At 36.9% G+C, this 17,976-nt stretch overlaps 1 long non-coding RNA gene across 2 annotated transcripts; it reads left to right on the top strand.

The window, feature by feature from the left end:
• The first annotated feature begins 1,151 nt into the window (after positions 1-1,151).
• LOC132657501 (uncharacterized) lies at positions 1,152-17,339 on the top strand. Of its 2 annotated transcripts, XR_009595804.1 has the most exons (4): positions 1,152-1,930; positions 2,824-2,915; positions 4,750-4,834; positions 15,930-17,339. It is a non-coding gene; the product is annotated as an uncharacterized LOC132657501 (long non-coding RNA). The 2 variants fall into 2 exon arrangements; XR_009595802.1 differs by having other exon boundaries at positions 1,152-2,915; positions 4,755-4,834.
• Positions 17,340-17,976: the final 637 nt, after the last annotated feature.

The raw sequence follows: 17,976 nt of genomic DNA, 5'->3' as shown, positions 1-17,976 counted from the left end.
TTAATTGCTCAGTTGTGTCCAACTCTTTGTGACCGCATAGACTGTAGCCCACTAGGCTTCTCTGTTCATGGGGATTCTCCATGTAAGAATACTGGAGTGGGTTGCCAAGTCCTCCTCCAGGGGATCTTCCAACCCAGGGATCAAACCTAGGTTTCTCACATTGCAGGCAGATTCTTTACTGTCTTAGCCACCAAAGATTTCTGATTCTGGTGTCAATAGTTATTTCCCTGATCCCTAATGAGGTTAAACACCTATACATATATTTAGCCATTTCTTATCTGTGAAACATATGTTCATATCAGTTTTTCTTTTGACTTTCTAGTTCTTTATTTTTATTATTAATTTATAGGAGTTCTTTATGAGTTTTGGATTCCAGTTCTTTGTTGAGAAAAGAGTATGTGTCGCAAATATTTTCTTTCAGTTTGTGACTTTTTTTTGTTATTCTGTGATATCTTTTGATAAACATGTTCATTGTTTTAATGTAGTTAATTTTATTATATTACTTTTAAGATTAGTGAATTTGTATTATGTATTAAAAGGCTGTCTTAACTAAATCATAAAAATATTATCCTATATTTTCAACCAAATGCTTTGCTTTTTAATTAAATTTTTCACCTACCAAGAGTTGTTTGTTTTTCTTTTTCTTCTTTGTAGATAATGATTTGTGATAGATTTCTTGGAAAGCCCCACCTTTCTCTGTTGACCTGCTGTATATGTATCTCTCATATATCAACGTTGCATAAATACTGAGGTCCCATCTTATTGTCAGATTTATCTCTCTCTGCCCATGTGTCCTAATTCACAGTTTTATAGAAATATTTCTAAATATCTAATGCAGAAATTTGCTTACTTTCTTCTTTTGTTTCAGAACATCTTGGTTATTCTACCACATAAACCTTAGACTTAGCTTGTCAAATTTCACTTGACTTCAGTCTATATTTGGCAAAAAGTAATATTTTTATAGTTTTAAATCTTCTTATCACCAAACTGGTGTTTCTCCAACATCTTTAAAATATGTCTTTAATAGATTTCTATCTTCTCCATACAGGTCTTACATATATTTTATTAGGTTATTCTCAGGTGTCTTATGGTTTTTATTGCTGTTATGAAAACTGTCGCCTTTTCAAATTATACTTCCTAACTCTTGAGAATATGTACAAATAAAATTGATTTTTTTGTTTATTGATTTCCTTCTTAGCTCTCTTCCTAAGTTCTCAAGATTTCTAATAATTTGTTTGTGGTTCTTTGAGATATTGAAAGATTACAATTATAGCATTTAAAAATCATGATAGTTTTTTTTTTTCTTGTTAATCAGTATGCATGTCTTTGAATTTTGTTTTTTTATCATGTGCTGGTAGGACTTCCAGGAAAATGTTGAATAAAAGTTGTGATATAGGAAAAAGGAAATTTTCCCAATGCTTTCTCACACTGAATGATCTCTTGTTTTGGGGAGACACATTTTCTAAGATAAAGGAGTCATTTTCCTTTTCCATTCTTGTTTGGTACGAGGCATTATAATGAATATGTGTTTTCATAAATAACTTTTTATAAGTTTTCTTCATGAAATAATATGCTAACTGTTCAGTCATATCTGACTCTTTTCAATCCTTTTGACTGTAGCCTGCCAGATTCCCCTGTCCATGGAATTCTTGAGGCAAGACTACTGGAATGAGTAGCCATTTGCTTCTCCAGGGGATCTTCCCGACCCAGGGATCGAACCTGGGTCTCCTGCATTGCAAGCAAATATTTTGCCATCTGAGGCACCAGGCAAGCTCGTAGAAGAAGACGATATGATATACCTACATAGAAGATATATCTTCATAGAAGATAAAATATATCATATTTCAATTTTTTATTTGATGAATGGCATGTATTGATTTCTGATACAAACTATTTTGCAAGTTTGCAGTAAAGCTCAGCTTGGTTACAGGTGATTGTCTGTGTATGCTGCTGAATTCAGTTTGGTAGTTTGTTTGTTTTTTTTTCCCAGAAGTTTAAAATCTCTTTGTGAGTGAGAAAAAAATCATAACTGTCTTGTCTATTGTATTTGCTGTGCTTTGGGTACCAAGGAAATTCTGGACTCATAGAATGAGTTGGACAGTAGTTCTTCTTTTCCTGTATTCTAAAGGAACTATGATACAGTGTAGGGACCTGCTTCTTAGAAGTCAGTTAAATCATCTGAATTTGGTACTTTTCTTTGTAGGAGGAATTTCAGCCCAATTCAGTTACTTTAATATGCACTGAACTTTATCCACTCTAGATTCATTTCTTGAATCCATTTGGTAAGGTATTAATTTTTAGGAATTAATTTCTTTTATCTAAAATTTTGAATTTATCAGCTTTTCAGTGTTGATTTTGTCTTCTTGTTTTTAAAGTCCCTGTTATTTTATATATATCCATGTTTTCATTCCTAAAAATTGTGTGAGTTTTCTTTCCTTAGTATCAGAAGTCTACTTTATTATTTCAAGTAATGATATTTTAGTTTATCCTACTGTTTTTTTCTTAATTGGACAATTAGGTCACTACTTTTTGACTTTATTTCTAAAATAAGCATTTTAAGGCTATAAATTTCCCTCAAAATGCCCATTTTATTGCATCTCATGTTTTGATATTTACATTCTTTTTAATTTCTAAATATTTCTTAATTTCTTCATGAATTCTGTTTTGAATGAATTATTTTTAAATGCACATCAAAAAATTACAGATACCTGGGATTTTTAAAATGTCTTTTATTTCCTGAGTTCTAATTTAATGGGACTGTGGTCACAGAATGCATTTCATTTGATATTAATGCCTTGAAACGTTTTGAATCTTGTTTTACAGGCCATTGGTGTGCCCCATATTCCATTCTATTCCTATTTGGAGGAGTTATAAGATGGGAGACAGGCCCACCTTCCACTCTAAAAACGCAAGGGGTCTGTATTAACTTTTTAGTCTGTAGATATGGATACATGCTTTTGGCTTAACTAGTAAGATTCTCTTGCCTGTGGCTTTGAATAATACAGGAGTAGGATCAATCAGAGACTTTTCCTAGCCAACATGAGTTGTTGAGAGGTCAGTGGTGTGGCATTAAGAATCTAGTAGCAATAGAATCTGGGGAAGGCAATGGCAACCCACTCCAGTACTCTTGCCTGGATAATCCCATGGATGGAAGAGCCTGGTAGGCTGACGTCCATGGGGTCCCTAAGAGTCAGACACAATTGAGCGACTTCACTCTCACTTTTCACTTTCCTGCATTGGAGAAGGAAATGGCAACCCACTCCAGCGTTCTTGCCTGGAGAATCCCAGGGATGGGGGAGCCTGGTGGGCTGCCGTCTATGGGGTGGCACAGAGTCGAACACGACTGAAGCAACTTAGCAGCAGCAGCAGCAATAGAATCAGTTTCTGTGTCCTAAACAGACTATGATGTATAAACAGCTTCCCTTGGTTTTCTGCCAGAGCTTTGCTTTCTACTCTTTCTGTTGGTTTTCTAAGTTATTTGTATCTTGCTGAATAATTTTATTTTCTATTTAATTTATCCAAAGTCAGTTTCTACTTACTTAAAACTGAAAACCCTGACAAATGTAAAAAGGTAATACTTCTGAGGGAATGACAGTATATTAATTTCTATTTTTGGTTTTCTTAATCTTACAACTCTTTCTTCAGTAGGCATTATTTATTTTCCTCATTTAACAGATAAAGAAACTGGGGCTTCAGGAGTTTAAATGTTATGTCCTAAAGCCACAGAGCTTGTTAATGGTAGAACCAGGATGCAAGCCAGCTTCTTGATCAGCTCCTCTCGACCATTATATGTAATCAACAGATAATTTTTAAGCCTTTTCACCCTGACTGTAATAGCCTATAAACTGAAAGAATCAATACAGATTGCCAAAGAATAAGTAAAGGTACTGGGAGGTCAGAGACTAGATTCTGCAAATATTCATACATTTTTAAATTTTAATTGAGGAAAAGCACTTCTCCTAGGCTTTTAAGAAATACATGGTATTTCTTTAAAAAAAAAAAAAACTTTTTAAAAACTGGCTTTCTCCTAGCCCCCTAGCCTACCCCCCCCCAACTCTGCAAATGTGCCACACGTGCCTTGGCAACATAAACAGGCACCACACACAGGGACCAGTGACAACATCCTTCATCATCTCCCTTGCCTAACAGAGGGGTCCTTTTAGGTCATGGACCACTTTTCTTCCTGTAGGTTTACTGAGAGTTTGTGTGTTCATGCTCATTAAGTAACTTCTAGCAATCTTGGCTAAATAAATTGGCAAAAGACTGAACTCATAGTCAGTCAGTATTGCTTCATAACACACACATGCAGACCTCATGATATATGTGACAGTTAACTCACTTAAATCACCCAATTAATTTTTTGTAGTCTTGTGTAAATATAATAAAGTAGCTATAGAAATGAAAGATGTTTTCAAGTTTAATTTGACTCCACTGAACTCATGGAATCAGAGTTAACTTATATTTCAGTTTAGGTGATTTTACAGAAAGTTATTTTAAAGACAAAATATTCTTAAAAGATTGAAGTTGTTTCTGCCTCCATTTTTCTTAATTGCTTTCATGAAAAGCCTGCTGATTTTATAATCTATTAACTTGCAGTGGAAACAAAAGCTGTACTCTTGTTGATGTAAAAAGTTTACTCTACCAATAATGCATATATATATAATATATGTATATTAACCTCATCTTTAATATGTTTGTTGCCGAATTACACATTACTGGCATTTTTAGTTATTTCTTGGCTTTTCCCAGAGTAGGACACTTCAGTGCTTTCAGTGGTCCATTCAAATTTACGTGAAATAAAGCAGTGAGGACATTTTGACAAGAAGCAATTTAGGTAAGTATTAGTTATTGGTATTCTTCTCCCTTGCTATCAATAGAGACATTGACCAAGCCATAGCAATTCAAGATCTATCAGAAGAACAACAAGGGTCCCACAAGTGGTATCCAGGTGCCAAAATCAAATTAAACTCTTACGTTTCAACAGGGATTCATTTTTTGAGAGTACGATGACAATAGAAAGTCGAGGGAGAAGTGCTAATTTCAGCTGCCCTGTACCAGTTGAATTATCTTGGTAAAAATACTCGTGTTTGCCACACGACACAAAGAGCCAGGAAAACTTGGCATACGAAGTATAAATCTGTATAAACAAAGTGAGAAATATCACAGGAGTGATCTAGGGAAATGCATTTTGAGATGAAAACCAAGAATTCCTCATTCTGACTGTTATTCCCTCAGAGACAGATGAGATTGCTCCCTGGATTTGTCTATATAGATAAGTATATAAAAGAGGGAGCTACAAGAATTTATTTATTTTTCCTTAAAAATGGCCTCTGAAGGCAATCTGATTTCTTGTTCATTGTTTCACTCTGGCTTAGACTCTGTGTTTTGAAGACAAATTAAATAATAGATTGGTTGTTCTCTGGCTCATGTCAACAACTAAATTTAATCAAGTGAGGGAAGAGTAGCAAAGATTGCTGATGTATTTATATGCAACTAACTGAATAAAAAAGGAGAGGTGCAGTTATCCACTGATTTTTCTTATCAAGTTCCAGCTTGATATGTTGACCTGATACATTGCATGATACATTCATAACTAGTCTCTGCTCTAGCAAGGGATGGACCTACCTCTCCAAGTTCCATGTTTTTCCATCATATGCCACTGATAATCCACCTGAGTTGGGGAATGTTGATTATCAAAAGATGCCTCTCCTTTCAGATTTAAAATTTTTTTCTCATTCAGAAACCAACCTTTGAGACTTCCCTGTTGGTCTGGTGGTTAAGACTTCATCTTCCAACACAGGGTATGCGGTTTCAATCTCTGGTTGGGGAGCTAAGATTCCACCTGCCTTGTGGCCAAAAGACAAAACACAGAGCAGAAGCAATACTGTAAATTCAATAAAGACTTTAAAAAATGGTCCACATCAAAAAATATCTGAAAAAACCTACCATTTATTTAAAAGTACTATTTTCTATTTAATGCTAAATAAAATGATGAGCTCTTAGCTAATCAGGGATTTAAACATTACTTTATTTCTACATTTTCTCCCTCCATCTGCTGCTATTTATTGTTATTTAAGTTTTAATGTTTTGACAGAAAGCTAATATTTCAATAGCATTATAGCTGAGAGATGTATTAAGGCATGGGAATGCCTATTTTCCTCAACCATCATCACTTCACATAAAAGCTTAAGAATATTTAACACCTAATATTCATTTTAATTCTTATTCTGACTCACAGATGGGATGGAACAGTTTCTCAGAGTATTCACAGCAGTAATACTTGCTTTCTGTAGATTCTCCTTCCTGGGGTTACACTGAGATCATTGTCCTAGAACATTCTCTTCTGTATTCTGAGAGGGTACTAGCAATGGCTTAGATAATAAGACTTTTTTTGAGGTTATTTTTGTTTCCCACATGTATGAGATGAAGATGAAAAGTTCTTTGAAGAAATTATTACAAAAAAGAGCACTTTTTCTCCATTATTATTTAGCTTAAGGATTCTAATCAGTTAAATTCATAAACCCATACTTTTGGATCAGTGTGTGTGTATTTTATATATAAATATATTGAATATAAAATGAAATAAACATATTGAAATATACATTAAAATTTTAATATAAATATGTATGTGTATATCTAGTAAATAGTCTTAATAAACAAATTTTGTTTTCATTCTTCTTTTTGTTTTTCAAAAGTGTATATTATAGTATTCCTTTATTAACTCTCAGATTAAACCTTTTAATGTGTTAAGCAATTTTCTGGGCCCTGGAGATTAAAGCCCCAGAAAAAGAAAAAGGATCCAAAAACCCAAATCTGTCATTCTGGATTGTATATTCTATGGGAAGAGAGCAAACAATAATCAAATAACCAAGTATATGGATACTGTGTCAGATGCTAACAAGTGCTGTGAAAGGAAAAAGTAGAATTGGGGAATGGGGTGTGTGTGTTGATTTCTACTTTATGTTCGACAGCCATGGAAAGGAACTTCCGATCAGAGGGCTAAGGAAAGTTAGGGAGTGGATGGCCTGTTCAGTCCATTCAAAGTAATGGGACTGAAGGAGTGAAAGTCTCTGAGATAGGATTTGCATAGCATGTTGAGGAAACCTAAGCAGGCTAATCCAGCTGCAGTGACATGAGCTAGGATAGTAGTAAGAGGTGAGAAGTATTAAGAGGCTAGATTTTCAGGCCTTTTCTGATTCATAGGGAGGGCTAGGTTCTATGTTTGATGAGATAGGAAACCAGTGAGAGAGACATGATCTGATTTAAATTTTAAGACAGGCATGCTGGGTGGCTACAGTGTAGAGTAAAGTAGTGAAATTGTTAATTCATTTTGAGAGACTACGTGTTGTGTGCTAAGTCACTTCAGTTGTGTTCCCATTCTTTGTGACACTAAGGACTGTGGCCCACTAGTCTCCTCTGTCCGTGGGATTCTCCAGGCAAGAATACTGAAGTGGGTTGCCATGCTGTCCTCAGGGGATCTTCCTGGCCAGGGACTGAACCTTTGTTTCTTACATCTCCTGCATTGGCAGGTGGGTTCTTTATGACTAGGGCCACCTGTGAAGCCCCTTGAGAGACTATGGCCCATAAAAATGCTCTTTGTGAGTGAAGTAAGTCAGAAAGAGACAAAACAAATATCATATATTAATGAATATATATGGAATCTAGAAAAATAGTACTGGTGAACCTATTTGTAGGGAAGGGATAAAGACACAGACATAGAGAACAGAATTCTGGACACAGCAGGGAAAGGAGAGGGTTGGATGAATTGAGAAAGTAACACTGACATATATACACTAAGTAAATAAGTGTTAGTCACTTAGTCAAGTCCAACTCTTTTGCGATTCCATGAACTGTAGCCTGCCAGGCTCCTTTGTCCAGGGGATTCTCCAGGCAAGAATACTGGAGTGGGTAGCCATTCCGTTCTCCAGGGGAATCTTCCTCACCCAGGGATCGAAATTGGGTCTCCTACATTGCAGACAGACTCTTTACTGTCTGAACTGCCAGGGAAGCCCATATATACACTGCTGCTGCTGCTAAGTCACTTTAGTTGTGTCCGACTCTGTGTGACCCCATAGACGGCAGCCCACCAGGCTCCCCTGTCCCTGGGACTCTCCAGGCAAGAACACTGGAGTGGGTTGCCATTTCCTTCTCCAATGCATGAAAGTGAAAAGTGAACGTGAAGTCGCTGCCATGTGTAAAATAGCTAGGGGAAAGGTGCTGTATAACACAGGGTGCTAAGTTCTGTGCTCTGTGATGACCTAAAGGAGTGGGATGAGAGGGGACTGGGAGGCTCTCAAGAGGGAGGGGATAGATGCATAATTATGGTTGATGTACACTGTTGTACAGCATAGACTAACACAGCATTGTAAAGCATTTATCCTCCAATTAAAAAAAATACTATTTGTGGTCTGCACCTCTTCTGTGCATATGAAAAAGCAACACCAAAAGTTTTGGACATAATATTGAAGTGAAGTTTTTTTTTTCCCTTATTTAGATACCTCTTGCAGATTTTTCACTATGTATGTGAAAAATCATTTTGAACTATCAGTTATTCATTCAAAAATGAGGCATGAATGTAGACTTAGTCACTTGGACAGCAAGAAGATCAAACCAGTCAATCCTAAAGGAAGTCAACCGTGAATATTCTTTAGAAGGACTGGTGCTAAAGCTAAAGCTCCAAACTTCGGCCATCTGATGGAAAGAGTCAACTCTTTGGAAAAGACCCTGATGCTGGGAAAGACTAAGGGAAAGAGGACAAGGGGTGACAGAGGATGAGATGGTTGGATGGCATCACCGACTCAAGGGACATGAGTTTGAGCAAACTCATGGAGATAGTGAAGGACAGGGAGGCCTAGCATGCTGCAGTTCATGGGGTCACAAAGAGTCAGACATGACTTAGTGACCGAAGAACAACAGCAAGAAGACTGAACAAAATCTATATTATCTCTGTATATTTTGCTACCGTAGCAAGTTATAAGCTCTAGAAAATGTACTTGAAAGTATAAAATCAGAGAGTGAAATAGTTTTCCAAGCCATTCTTCCCATTTAATACTCAAAATTTCTACTAAGCACAAATGGAATTTATTTTTGCATGAATTTGTTTTTGTGATCACTCTTCATCTGTAAACATGGAGCAGCACTAGATATAGTATCATGTAAACTAATTAAGCAAACACATAGCCAAACACATAGAAAAGGAAACGCCTAAGTCTAAATATGAGAAATTAATATAACTCAAATCCAAAATGAACCTTGGAGTGATGCCCAAAAGGACTATCAGGTACAGCCTTGAGTCTCTTTAGGATAGGGTGTTAGAAGAGAACACCCTAGGGTGTTAGAGTCTCTCCATAGAGAGACCCAGGCAAGTGCAAAGACGTGCTGCTGAATTCCCAGATGGAGAAGGCAATGGCAACCCACTCCGGTACTCTTGGCTGGAAAATCCCATGAATGGAGGAGCCTGGTAGGCTGCAGTCCATGGGGTCGCTAAGAGTCGAGCATGACTGAGTGACTTCACTTTCACTTTTCACTTTCATGCATTGGAGAAGGAAATGGCAACCCACTCCAGTATTCTTGGCTGGAGAATCCCAGGGACAGAGGAGCCTAGTGGGTTGCCATCTATGGGGTTGCACAGAGTCGGACACGACTGAAGCGACTTAGCAGTAGCAGCAGCAGCAGACAGAATTATAGGTAATATCATGAGAGAAAAATCGAGAACCCAAGTCTCCATCAAAAGCTAGTGTGTGGTCAAAACTTATAGTAACTACATGAAGCAGAAATAACACGTTTTGAAATTAAATAGAAAAATTTGTCAGAGACCAAAAGAATCCTTTGTGACTGATGCTTAAGGAAACAAGAAGGAAAAAAAAAATTCTAAGGATAATTCTGTACCCTGGATGCTTGGGACACACACACAAAAAATTACTCACTGAGGAAAATCTATTTATGTGTACCCTGTTGGTATATATTATGTATATACATATATATCTGTATTTATATTATATGTATATATTTGTATTACATATTATCTAAGAAAGATGTTTTTTACAAAGACACAATCTTGCTGTGAGTTAACAGAGGCAACAAGCAATCTCCCACTGAAGATGATATTTAAAATATGTTTATATATATGTATATTTTGGGGTAAAAAGAATTTTAAGGGAGAATTAACTGAGAAAAGCATAACTATACGGTAAAAAGAATTGATGCTTTTGAACTGTGGTGTTGGAGAAGACTCTTGAGAGTCCCTTGCACTGCAAGGAGATCCAACCAGTTCCATCCTAAAGGAGATTAGTCCTGGGTTCATTGGAAGGACTGATATTGAAGCTGAAACTCCAATACTTTGGCCACCTGATGCAAAGAGTTGACTCATTGGAAAAGACCCTGATGCTGGGAAAGATTGAGGGCAGGAGAAGGGGACAACAGAGGATGAGATGGTTGGATGGCATCACTGACTCAATGGACATGGGTTTGGGTGGACTCTGTTGGTGATGGACAGGGAGGCCTGGCGTGCTGCAGTTGATGGGGTCGCAAAGAGTCAGACAGCTGAGCGACTGAACTGAACTGAACTAAGAAACAGTGATAATAATAAGTATATTGTCACCCTGCTTATTTAACTTATACGCAGGGTACATCATGAGAAACGCTGGACTGGAAGAAACACAAGCTGGAATCAAGATTGCCGGGAGAAATATCAATAACCTCAGATACGCAGATGACACCACCCTTATGGCAGAAAGTGAAGAGGAGCTAAAAAGCCTCTTGATGAAAGTGAAAGACGAGAGCGAAAAAGTTGGCTTAAAGCTCAACATTCAGAAAATGAAGATCATGGCATCCGGTCCCATCACTTCATGGGAAATAGATGGGGAAACAGTAGAAACAGTGTCAGACTTTATATTTTGGGCTCCAAAATCACTGCAGATGGTGACTGCAGCCATGAAATTAAAAGACGCTTACTCTTTGGAAGAAAAGTTATGACCAACGTAGATAGTATATTCAAAAGCAGAGATATTACTTTGCCGACCAAGGTCCATCTAGTCAAGGCTATGGTTTTTCCAGTGGTCACGTATGGATGTGAGAGTTGCACTGTGAGGAAGTCTGAGTGCCGAAGAATTGTTGCTTTTGAACTGTGGTGTTGGAGAAGACTCTTGAGAGTCCCTTGGACTGCAAGGAGATCCAACCAGTCCATTCTGAAGGAGATCAGCCCTGGGCTTTCTTTGGAAGGAATGATGCTAAAGCTGAAGCTCCAGTACTTTGGCCACCTCATGCGAAGAGTTGACTCATTGGAAAAGACTCTGATGCTGGGAGGGACTGGGGGCAAGAGGAGAAGGGGACGACCGAGGATGAGATGGCTAGATGGCATCACTGACTTGATGGATGTGAGTCTAGGTGAACTCCGGGAGTTGGTGATGGACAGGGAGGCCTGGTGTGCTGAGATTCATGGGGTTCCAAAGAGTTGGACACGACTGAGTGACTGAACTGATGTTTATAGTTCTTCAGCTAAATATAAAATTATTAAATAGTTGAAGAAGAAATAATATAATGTAATGATAGGTTATAAATATTAATAAAGTCTTTTGAGAAGGAACAAAAACTACTAGAAATAAAATATAGCCATTGCAAAAACAAAACCCTCCATGGATATGTAAAGTTGAATATAAATGAAGAAAGAATTAATAGAATTGATGGACAATATTCAAGAAATATAGACAAAGGATTATCTAGAATTGAAAGACGACTTGACTTTTCAAATTGCAGAAGCAAATTATTTACCAAGTAGGACAAGTGAAACAAATCTACATAAAGCCATAGTACAGTTGAATTTGGTGTCATATGCCAACTTCAAAGGGAAAAATCTTGAAAATAGTAAAAAGGAAAATAAAGTTGCTGATAAAGAATGATAACAACTTACTTCTCATGAACAACAAGAGGAACAAGAAGACTGTGGATTGATATCGTTAAAATTATGAGGGCAATAAAATGTTAATCTATAGCTCTCAATTCAGTTCAGTTCAGTTCAGATGCTCAGTCATGTCCGACTCTTTGCGACCCCATGAATTGCAGCACGCCAGGTCTCTCTGTCCATCACCAACTCCCAGAGTTCACTCAAACTCATGTCCGAGTTGGTGATGCCATCCAGCCATCTCATCCTCTGTTGTCCCCTTCTCTTCCTGCTCCCAATCCCTCCCAGCATCAGAGTCTTTTCTAATGAGTGAACTCTTCGCCTGAGGTGGCCAAGTACTGGGAGTTTCAGCTTTAGCATCATTCCTTCCAAAGAAATCCCAGGGCTGATCTCCTTTAGAATGGACTGGTTGGATCTCCTTGCTGTCCAAGGGACTCTCAAGACTCTTCTCCAACACCACAGTTTAAAACCATCAATTCTTCGGCGCTCAGCTTTCTTCGCAGTCCAACTCTCACATCCATACATGACCACTGGAAAAACCATAGCCTTGACTAGACGGACCTTTGTTGGCAAAGTAATGTCTCTGCTTTTTAATATGCTATCTATAGCTCTATATCAAATTAAACAATTATTTAAGAATGAAAAGTGAAGAAAGACTTGAAAAATTTTCAAAGAATGAGCAGGCTTGCATTCATAAACTTTGTTGAAATATCTTACGTATTTGGATCAGCAAGATTAAATCCAAAGAGAAAGCATGTAATACAAAAGCAGTGTCTGCGTTTGAAAATTTGTAAGCAAGTCAGTGAATATAAATGTGCTTGACAGTAAAATACTTAGAATTATAGTGTTTATTTGAGAGGATTTTAAAAACAGATTAGAAAGGCAATAGAGAAAATACAACACCTTTCAGTAATAAAATAAAAAAAGAACAAAACTGCTCAAAAAACAAACGACCAGAAATGAATTTCCTCAACCTAATAAAGGCATCAACCATAAAACCCACAACTGACGTTGTTAGTGTTGAGGCTCTGAAAGCTTCTCCAGAGATTAGGAATAAGACAGGGATGTCCACTCTCAGCACTTTTATTCTGCACTGTATTGAAGTTTCTACCCATGGAAATTAGGAAAGAAAAGGACATACGAGGCATCCAGATGGAAAAAGAAGAAGAAAAAATGTTTGTATTTGCAGATGACATTTTCTTGTATATAAGAAACACCTCCAAGTCTAGAAAATAAACTTTTAGCACTAATAAAGAGGTTCAGTGAGGCTGTCAGATACAAACGTGGGTGTGTCTGCATGCTTAGTTGTGTCCAACTCTTTGTGACCCCATGGACTGTAGCCCACTGGGCTCCTCTGTCCATGGGATTTCCCAGGCAAGAATACTGGAGTGAGATGTCATTTCCTCCTCCAAGGGATCTTCCTGACCCAGGGATTGAACCCACATCTCTTGCATTGGCAAGAGAGTTCTTTACCACTTGAGTACCTGGGAAGCCCATCAGATACAATATCAGAATGCAAAAATCAATTATATTTCTATACAGTAGCAATGAACAAACCAAAAATGAAATTAATAAAAAAGTCTCATTTTCAATAGAATAAAAAACCACAAAATAGGAATAAAATTAACAGAAGAACTGTAAAACACATTTGAAAAACTATTCAACATTGCTAAAGTAAGAAACAAGTAAATGATAAGGCATCCCATGTTGTCATCTCACCCCCAAAGGATGTGTAACTAGAATTTACAAAGTTCTTACAACTCAATTATAGAAAGAAAAATAGCCCAATTAAAAATGGGCAAAGGATCTGAAGAGAGATTTCTTTGAAGAAGATATACAAGTGATTAGTACATGAAAAGATGCTCAAAATCATTAGTTATTTGGGAAATGCAAATCAAACTCAAAAATGAAAGGCTACTTCACACCCATTATGAAGTCTACAATCAAAAAGACAGTTTAAGTGTTAGAGAGGATGTCCTAAGAATGAACACTGTTGGCAGGAATGTAAAATGGCTTTTCTATTTTGAAAATCGTCTCAGTTCCTTAAAAAGCTAACCATACAGGTATATGTGACCAAGTAATTCTACTCCTATCTAGATTTATACCTAAAAGAATGAAAACCTATGTCAGTGCAAAAATATGTACACAAACCTTCATAATAGCATTTTTCATACTAACCAAAGGAGAAATGACCTATGTGTCCATCAACTGGTCGATGATAAATAAAATAGGGTATATCCATACAACGGAATATTATTCAGCAAAAAAAGAGAAATGAAATTCTAATACATGCTACAACCTGAAAAAATCTTGAAAAGTCATGTTAAAGTGAAAGATGCAAATGATCACGTATTGTAGGATTTCATTTATATGAAATGTACAGAGGGCTGAGCGACTGAACTGAACTGAACTGAACTGAGGCAAATCTACAGAAAGATAAATTAGATTAGTGGTTTCCTAGGACTGATGGTCCCATCACTTCATGGCAAATAGATGGGGAAACAATGGAAACAGTGACAGACTTTATTTTCCTGGGCTTCAAAATCACTGCAGATGATGACTGCATCCATGAAATTAAAAGAAAAATCTTGCTCCTTGGAAGAAAACTATGATCAAACTAGACAGCATATTAAAAAGCAGAGACATTACTTTGCCTACAAAGGTCTGTCTAGTCAAAGCTATGGTTTTTCCAGTAATCATATATGGATGTGAGAATTGGATTATAAAGAAAGCTGAGTGGCAAAGAATTGATGGTTTTAAACTGTGGTGTTGGAGAAGAGTCTTGAGAGTCCCTTTGACAGCAAGGAGATCAAACCAGTTAATCCTAAAGGAAATCAATCCTGAATATTCATTAGAAAGATTGATGCTGAAGCGGAAACTCCAATACTTTGGCCACCTGATGTGAAGAGCTGACTCATTAGAAAAGACCCTGATGCTGGGAAAGATTGAAGGCAGGAGGGGAAGGGGATGACAAAGGATAAGATGGTTGGATGCCATCATCGACTCAATGGGCATGAGTTTGAGCAAGCTCTGGGAGTTGTTGATGGACAGGGAAGCCTGGCGTGCTGTAGTCCATGGGTCGCAAAGAGTCGGACACGACTGAACGACTGAACTGAACTGAGGGCTGAGGGTTGGGGCATGTGGATTTCTGTTTAAGGAATGGAGAATATCTTTCGAAGATATTCCAAATGTATTCTAGAATGTATTGTGGTGATGGTTGCAGATCTCTGTAAGTATATAAATATATTACAAGCACTTTGAATTGTATCTGTTACATGGGCAATTGTATGATGTGGGAATCATATCAATAAATCTGTAAAAAAGTTAGTAATGAAATTATAGATGTGAACATGGAATATTTAGGGGATAGATTTTATAAAAGGAATTTTGTTCCCTATAGGAACAGGAGAGTTAATACTGATTAATTTTAAACTGTGAATTTAAGCATATAAGCTAAACTTTTGAGTGCAAAAACTAAAGGATAGAAACAGAATATTAAACATAAGCCAGTAACAAGAAAGAAAAAAGTGACTAGAAGTGAATTAATAGAAGGAAGAAGAGGGAAAAAAAGTAAAGAAAAACATCATAAATCTAAATATATGAGTAATTCACAAAAATGTATAAATCATCTTGTCTTCTAAAAATAGAAATTCTGATATTAAATAAATAACAAAAAATATTTTCTAAGGAACTTTTCGAAGTATAATGACCCAAAAAAGCTAAAGGCTAAAGCATGGAAAAAGTCTGTTAGTCAAATGCTAACTAAAAGAAAGCTTGTATAGCAATATTATTATCAAACAAGATAGATAGATTTTTAAGACTTATAGCATTCTTACAAATGCTTTCACATGTGATAAGCAATGTTTCACTAAGAAAATAGAATAATTTTAAATGTCCACAACCTAGAAAATAGGCTCAAAATATAAATAAATAATAGTAAAGGTAATTAAATAAAGCAGAAATAGATGTTTTTCTGGAACTCTCTTGCTTTTTCCATGATTGTCACCCTGCTTATTTAACTTATATGCAGAGTACATCATGAGAAATGCTGGACTGGAAGAAACACAAGCTGGAATCAAGATTGCCAGGAGAAATATCAATAACCTCAGATATGCAGATGACACCACCCTTGTGGCAGAAAGTGAAGAGGAACAAAAAAGCCTCTTGATGAAAGTGAAAGAGAAGAGTGAAAATGTTGGCTTAAAGCTCAACATTCAGAGAATGAAGATCGTGGCAGCTGGTCCCATTACTTCATGGGAAATAGATGGGGAAACAGTGGAAACAGTGTCAGACTTTACTTTTGGGGCCTCCAAAATCACTGCAGATGGTGACTGCAGCCATGAAATTAAAAGACACTTACCCCTTAGAAGGAAAGTTATGACCAACCTAGATAGCATATTCAAAAGCAGAGACATTTCTTTGCCGACTAAGGTCCATCTACTCAAGGCTATGGTTTTTCCAGTAGTCATGTATGGATGTGAGAGTTGCACTGTGAAGAAAGCTGAGCGCCGAAGAACTGATCCTTTTGAACTGTGGTGTTGGAGAAGACTCTTGAGAGTCCCTTGGACTGCAAGGAGATCAAACCAGTCCATTCTGAAGGGGATCAACCCTGGAATTTCTTTGGAAGGAATGATGCTAAAGCTGAAGCTCCAGTACTTTGGCCACCTCATGCGAAGAGTTGACTCATTGGAAAAGACTCTAATGCTGGGAGGGAGTGGGGGCAGGAGGAGAAGGGGACGACCGAGGATGAGATGGCTGGTTGGCATCACTGACTCGATGGATGTGAGTCTGAGTGAACTCCAGGAGTTGGTTATGGACAAGGAGGCCTGGCGTGCTGCGATTCATGGGGTCGCAGAGTCGGACATGACTGAGCGACTGAACTGAACTGAACTGAGCTGAAAGGTAATTAAAAGGAATGATAGTAGAAGATTTTAAGTTAACTCTCTCAAAAACTGATAGATCAGGCAAATAAAAGTTAGCAAAGTTGTAAGAGATTTGAACAATATACTTAAGCCCAATCTAATGTACATGTTTAGAATCACATATAATGTGGCAATACACAGTTTTTAAATGAATTCCCATGCTTTTACTTTTAAAATTTGTATTGGATTATAGTTTATTTATAATGATGTGTTAGTTTCAGGTGTATAACAAAGTAATTCAGTTGTACATATATTTGTTCTTTTTCAGATGCTTTTCTCGTATAGGTTATCTCAGAATATTGAGTAAAGTTCCTTGTGCTATACAGTAGGCCCTTGTTTTTTATCTATATTATATATAGTAGTGTGTGTATGTTAATCCCAAACTCCTAATTTGTATTTAAAATATATAGAACCTAAACCTCTATTGGAACACAAGGGAAGTCTCCAAAATAGCAGTTATTGTCTAGGTAGATGATTTTCACTGATCACACTGAAATAAAAATAGATATCAGTAAAAATATATAGCTTTATTTCCTTCCCTATGTTTAAACATCAGAAGACATGAGTCTAAATAATTTATGGGTGAAATAAATCATAATGGCAATCACTCAGTATTTAATTCAGAATGTCAATGAAAACACTACATACCAAAACTTGTGAAAATAATGCTAATGCAATGTATTGATTTATATTCTTAGGTATTAATATTAGAAAGAAAACTATACTGAGAAGAAGCTGATTAATTTTAAGTATCACTTCAGTTCACTCTCTCAGTCATGTCTGTCTCTTTGTGACCCCACGAACTGCAGCATACCAGGCCTCCCTGTCTATCACCAACCCCTGGACCTTGCTCAAAATCATGTCCATTGAGTCAGTGATGCCATCCAACCATCTTAACCTCTGTTGTTCCCTCCTTCTCCTGCCCTCAACCTTCCCAGCATCAGGATCTTTTTCAGTGAGTCAGTTCTTTGCATCAGGTGGCCAAAGTATTGGAGTTTCAGCTTTAGCATCAGCCCTTCCAATCAATATTCAGGATTGATTTCTAAACAACAAAAATTTAAACAGTAAATTCTTATGAAGTGGAAGGAAGGTGAAATAACTTCATTTGATTAGATAACTGACATCAATAGATCCTCACATAACCTAAGAAATGAT

This window comes from Ovis aries, chromosome 12 (assembly GCF_016772045.2).
Source record: "Ovis aries strain OAR_USU_Benz2616 breed Rambouillet chromosome 12, ARS-UI_Ramb_v3.0, whole genome shotgun sequence".
NCBI lineage: Eukaryota > Metazoa > Chordata > Mammalia > Artiodactyla > Bovidae > Ovis > Ovis aries.
The sequence above is the reverse complement of the archived record's forward strand: the minus strand, read 5'-3'. Positions and strand labels throughout refer to the sequence as shown.